We start from the raw sequence: 6,439 nt of genomic DNA on the forward strand, positions 1-6,439 counted from the left end.
TGGCTGGGGTCAGGCTAAGTCTGTGACCTCAGAAAGCCAGCCTGGGCCAGAGCTGTGAGGATAAACAGTAAAACTCACTATCCACCTCAGCTCTCCACTTCTGAAAATCCCTGACGGACAAATCAGTGCTGACAAAGTGATCGCTGGCCCTCCAGGTGACCCTGTGGGTGGGACTGTGTACGAGAGACTCAGACCCCCCACCCCTCCTCCTGGTTCAGGCAGGTGCAGAGCACAGGTGGATGAGTTCCTAAAATATACAGCCAACTGTATGGTGAAGCCCTGTAAATTCTGTTGGGGTGCAAGTTTCATTCAAGAAAAATGAACGGGAATCAGGCAACTGCGGTTTACGTGATGTTCCTCAACACCCCTGGCCCCACTTAATGACCGTGAGGTGGGCACCCTGGAGAGCAGCCGGAGGCGGCAGGTAGGTGTGTGCGGGGGGCGCAGGGGGGATGTTCCGCATTGCACACCCATGTGCATGGTCCCATTGTGTTGTGTGCCCACGTGCACTTTGCCATTCTGTGTCACATGCTACGTGTACCCAGGCCACACTGGGGCAAGGGCAAGTGCCCACGGGATGAGCTCTACGTGTGTGCTGGGACCTGCACCTGGGCCGCTGCATCCCCGCCATCTGTGTCAGGCTCTCCAGGGCTGGTTCTTAACGAGGAGCTCATTACCCAGAACAGAGTGGAGGCCATTTCCAGGTAACTCTGGCTGTTTTTCTTTATTTTGAGGTTCCACTCTGCTTCCCCTGTGCCTGAGTTCTGCCCTCTAAGGCCCCAGAGACCTTGTCAGATGCACGTGACCCCTCCATGTAGCACAGAGAAGGCACTTTGTGGGAGGAACATGGGGTCAGGAGGCCTCAGGTAGTCACAGCCTGTACCGGGGGTGCAGTGTCTCGGAGCCCCCTCCAAGGTCTGCATCTGCTTCTTCACGCGGGAGCGGATGCAGGCCCTTGCCCACTGCTGCTGGTGGGATCCATCATGGGGCCTCTGTGCCACCCCCAGGCCACCGGCAGGGACCTCAGAACAGACCACCACGCCTGTCCTTGGACTCTGATCTCCCCGCTCAGTGTGGGCAACACCTGACAACAATCAAGGGTGCCCACCCTGACCCCTGCCGGGAGGGTCTCCCAGGCTCCTGAGTTTTCTCTCTTGCTCTGGTGAAGAGGATGCCTGTGGCCAACTTCTTAAGAAGCTTCTGGGACAGGAGGGTATTCAGAGTCCTGCCTGGGCAGAAGCTCAGTGGGCAGGTGCTGGGAGAAGAGGTGAGCAGGGGTGGAGCTACCCCAGGCAGGGAGGCCAGGCTGGGCTGGGAGGGGGCTGCACGGGTACGGTCCCTGAGGGCAGTCCTCAAACACTGACACATGAGTTTGTCGGAGGACAAACCAAAGCCCTGCTCGCAGGGAGCTCACATTCGGCAGGAAGTCCAACATATAAACGGTCACTGCTGGGCCAGCCTGGACTCCCTGCACAGCCTGGGAGCCCCTCAGAGCTGGGCCTGGGGGCAGTGACTTCTGCCCCCAACCAGCGCCTCAGCTCCAGCTTCCCTCGGTCTCGAGGGTCCCTGCCTGGATGTCCTCTCTTCTTCAACTTGCGCCCAGCGGCCTGGCAGAGAGCCCGCCTGAGCCCCCTCTTCCACAACCCCCTCCTACTGCCCCCAGGGTCCCTGACTGGTGCCCTGTGGCTGAGGACAGCACAGTGGTGTCTCTGGGGGCCCTGGAGGACTCTAATCCTTCCCTTTGCTTGGCCCCACTTTTGGGGGGAGCCCTCCAGCTTCTGCACCCTGAGACCATTTATGGAGGAAGCATGTAGGGTATGCCAGGCCCCCTCACCGTACGGCCCAGGGACCCTGCAGCCACGTTTCACCCTGACCGCTCTGCTCCAAGCCAAAGGGGACCCCACAGATTTTGAGGCCCTCTCTCATTTTCAGATGGGGAAACCAAGGTCACGATAAGGGTAGAGGGGGCTATGTCGCACAGTGGCCAGCCAGGAGGACCCAAGTCTCAGGCCACTGCAGGGTCTGCTCTCTCCACCGCCTGCTTCAGCCTCCCCAGCACAGCTCAGGCCCAGGCAGGGCCACAGCGCCAAGCAGGCTGCCCTGAGGCAGAGCCTGCTCTCTGCCGCCAGTGATGCCAGTAAGGGGGTATTTTCACTCCTACGGAGGGACCAGGCATGCAGAGCCAGTGGCAGCCAAGAGTCCCACCCATGTGAGCAGACAGCTTCCTCTGTGCTGACGTCAGTGGACCCAGTGCACCCCGTGGTGTGTCAAGCACGTGTGTCACTGCTCGTGTCTGGGGTCACTGCATCTGTCCGAGAAGGTGTGTATATGTCAGCATGTGTAACGTAGCTGGTGAATATCATGGCATATGTAACTGACAGTGTGTGCCCTGTGGGTGCCCCAAGTCTGGACACCAGGCCCTAACTCTTTGCTTCTTTAAATGACATAAGTTAAGGTCAGTGGGCAGACCAGCCTCAGAAACACCTCATTGCCTGAGGGAGAGGGGGCATGGCCTGCAGCCAGCTCACAGTTGGCCAAAAGCAAAGCATGTCCCAGCAGGGCAGCCCCTCCTGTGTCTGACCTGGAGCCAAGAACAGACACATTCCTGGAGGCTCTGACCACTCTTGCGGGGGTGTCTGACGGAGCCCCAGCCGAAGTACCACGAACCTCTGACCTCCCAGGCTAACCCTTCCTGGTGGAACGGTGCTACCCACCAGACCCTTGCACCAGACAAGCTGTCTTGGACATGACAACTCTATCCATCTGGCATTCATGCTGCAGGCCCGTGTGTCTATGTGTGTTTTGTGCACAGGTCTTGGTGGTGTCTTCGATCTTGGCTGCCGTGTAAGTTAGCACACACACTGTCTGTGCATGTTTGTGGCTAGGATGTCAGCATCTATGCCTGCACCTGTCCTGTGCGAGCAGCTTTGGGAGCTGCTGTGCATGCATGTGGGTGTGAGCACACGTGTGGGCTGCTGTCTGTGTGCTTTGAGAAGGCATGCATGTGTTGGTTGCCGTGGGTGCTGTGTGGGCATGTGTGTGTGCGCTGTGCCCACACCCGTGGGGCCCCTGTGATCTGTCCCTGCATGCCTTCCTGTGTCTGGGCAGGTCTCGGCCTGCGCTCCCAGCCCTTCAGGCACCCGGGCTGAGCACAGGAAAACGGAGGCTGAGGGGGGCAGGCCCGGCCCTGCACCTGTGGTCTCAGGGACACATTGCTTTCCTCTGCATCTCTCTCTTCTTCCAACCTCACCTCTGGGTTTCTCTTCCTGGGGTTTTACCACATCTGGTGCTCAATAAATGATTGATTGGTGAACGAATGGATGAGAAGGGGGCTCCAAGGGGGCGGTCTGGCGAGGAGGTAGGCGGGCACTCCCGGATGGGAGGGAGCACCGGCTCTGGACAGGCCGGGCAGCGCCAGAGGGGCGGTCAAGGCTGGCAGAGCCTGGGTTGGGGGCAGCAGGGTCTGTGGGCCGCCCCCGCGCTCCCCGGGGACGTCTCGGGTCACCGTCTGCACCGCCCGCCGCGCCGCCCCGCGGGTTATTTATGACCCCCTCTCCCTCCCTGGCGGCGGCGGCGGCGGCGGCGGCGGCGGCGGCGGAGGGCCCCGCGCGGGGGGACCGCGAGCAGCGATGGCGCCGCGGAGGCCGGCGGGCGGCCAGGGGCGGAGCTCCGCCGGCCGGAAGAGGGGCTGCAGCCACCGACCCGACCTGTGTTCTCCGCGGGGCCGCCAGGCCTGAGGGCCAAGCAGCGGTGATCCTACCGCCAAAATTCTGTCCCTCTGACCTCTGGTTCTAGTCTGAGAAGTACAGAGGAACGTGCGGGCTCAGGTGCCAGACCTGGACACCAATGGACAGGCGGGAGGAAGTGAGCAGATCCTCCTGCGAAGAGTATGATGTCCAAGGGTGAGGATGCCTGGTCCCGTCAGCGTGGGAATGTCGCTCTGAGCCCCGTGGGCAGAGGGCGCTATTTCCCAAGGACAGGGGAAACGTGGGGGTGGCGGTGAACTGCCCTGATCAGCCAGACCCCCGACAGCCCCTGGAAGGAGGTCTCCTTGGAGTCAGCGAGTGGCCCTAGAAGGAGAGAGCGTCCTGCAGAGGGCTTTGGACCCAGTCACGGTCTTTTCAGGAGGGAACCCTGGTCCTCCAAAGAGGGCTGGAGCCAGACGGTGGTGTGGAGGTTAGGCTGGGTGAGCTAGGTCCGCCACCACACCTTGCCAGCTGGACCCCTCCCCTGAAAGCCAGAGTTGGGCCCCCCCTCCATAACCATTGTGGGCCAATGTGTGATGAAAGAGGCCAGGGGTGAGTGAGGGGTGGTCCTGCAGAAGGGACGGGAGGCCCCCCTTCTCAGGCTCAGGACAGAGGAGAGGCCTGGCCTGACAGCTGCCTGGTACCTTCTCACATCTAGAGACGTGCTTTGCCAGCCTCCCCTCCCCAAACCGCAGTGGGAAGGTCAGGGGTTAGGAGGCCTAAGGCGCAACAGACAGGTGCAGGCAAACATTAGAAGGGCTGGGTGGAGGCTGTCTTTTGGCAGCAGGGTCAGGGCTGTGGCCAAACAGTGGGCACACGGGCCCACGTGGCCTCCAGCTGAGCCCTGGTGGCCTCTCCACGCTGAGCTATGACCACGGATTAACATGAAGGCTCCTCCGCGGGCCTTGGCTCTCAGGCGAGGACAGCTTCCTGCATCCATTTGACATGGAGGCGTCACACCTGGGAGCAAGACGTAGGCCACAGAGGCTGGGTGTGGGGGGAGCTCCCTAGCTATCACTCCTGGGGCCAGGTATGTGCAGGTGTCCGGGTTACAGAGAGGGCAATGGGGCTGAGAGTGGTGAAGTAAGGAGGGGTCACTCACATTCACACCTATATTCCCACCTGCCCCTTAAACTCCCACAGACAGACATACAAGGAGTAAAGGGGCAGAGGTTCCCAGACACATTCCTGGTCTGAGCCCAGACCTCACTCCCCAGGTTGGTCTTGGGGCTGGCTGGTACCCTAGCTGAGGATGCGGTGGGCAGCATGCATTAGCACACGAAAGCAGAGTGGTCCTCGGCAGTCAGCCACATGCCCAGGTGGTGCTGGCGTCTGGTAGGAGAGGGGTGAGGTGGATTGTTCCCTCACTCCCAGCCCCTCCCTTGCAGAAGGTGCGAGCACTCCTATGATCCAGCTCAGCAGCCCCCCGCCCAAGCCTGGTCAGGAAGATGCCCACATGGGTGCCCTGCCAGGTGCATCTCAGAGGGGCAGGGGCAGGGGTCTGGGAGCTGGGTGGGATCAGAGGCTCCTCTCTAGCCTGTCCAAAACGGCACACCAGAGAAATACAAGGTCTCGCCAGCTACTATCAAAACCACCGAGGTTCTCAGTTTCTCTTCCTAGTTATCCCACTGCAAGGCCACCATGCTGACCTGCAGGGAGGTGTGGGTTGATCCCAGGGGACAGCTGCCCTCATACCTGGCCTAGACCAAAGCTGACCTGCTCCCCCCAAGGCACGGAGGTGGATGTGGATGCGTAGCTCCCTCGTCCCCAGACTTGCACATGGCAAGGAACAGCAATATGCTCAGGTGCACAACCCCCCATTCAGCTGCCCCTCCTCCTCCCCACGTCCCCCACCCCTCACCCAGATTGGATCTAGCCCACTTTCTTGCCCCATCCTATGGCTCAGATACTGTTTGTCGTGGAGGCAGACAGCCTGGATTTGAAACGTCAGTACAGTTACTTGGCCTCTTTGTATCTCACCTTCCTCATCCGTAAAATGGGGATAATAAAGGAAAACTCGTGTTGGGATGATCAGGTGAACTAAGTTGTGTGAAGTGTATGGTGAGGGGGCAATGGTTGATGGAACTGTTATCGTTGTTATTCACAGACCACGAACCCTCCCCAACACCTTTGCCGAGGCCACACAGCGCACACCCTGTAGAGCAGAGGAGACCACGCATGCCCTCCCCACTGATGCCCACCACCTACCCAGAGCTGCCGGCTCACACACACCCGCCAGGCAAGCGGCGATTCCGATCCCGGATCCGCTCCTTCGCAAGGAGCCAGCCCCTGCCCCACGTGCAGTCCAGGACTCCGGCTGGGGCGCCCAAACAGTGACTCCCTCAGCATCGGCGCGGTCCATGCGCGCCGCGTCTCGCTGGCATCCGTCCCCCGCACCACCACCACCCCCCCCCACACACACACACACCAGTCTCCTTTCCTCCTGTTCTCTCCCACTCGGCAATAGGGCAGAGGGTGCAGCCGGGGCCCGTCGGGTGCCCCGCGTGAGCCAAGTCGGCCGTCACGCACCCCCTGCTGGAGCCCATGCCGCCCGCCCGCCGCGCCGGGGCCGTTTAAATGGGCCAAGTTGTGGCGGCGGCGGCGGCGGCGGCGGCGGCGGCGCGAGTCTCCCAAGTCCCCGCCGGGCGGGCGGGCGCGCGCTGGAGTACGCGGGTGCGCGGCTGGGACGGCGG

The sequence above is a fragment of the Balaenoptera acutorostrata genome, chromosome 1 (assembly GCF_949987535.1).
Source record: "Balaenoptera acutorostrata chromosome 1, mBalAcu1.1, whole genome shotgun sequence".
NCBI classification, from domain to species: domain Eukaryota; kingdom Metazoa; phylum Chordata; class Mammalia; order Artiodactyla; family Balaenopteridae; genus Balaenoptera; species Balaenoptera acutorostrata.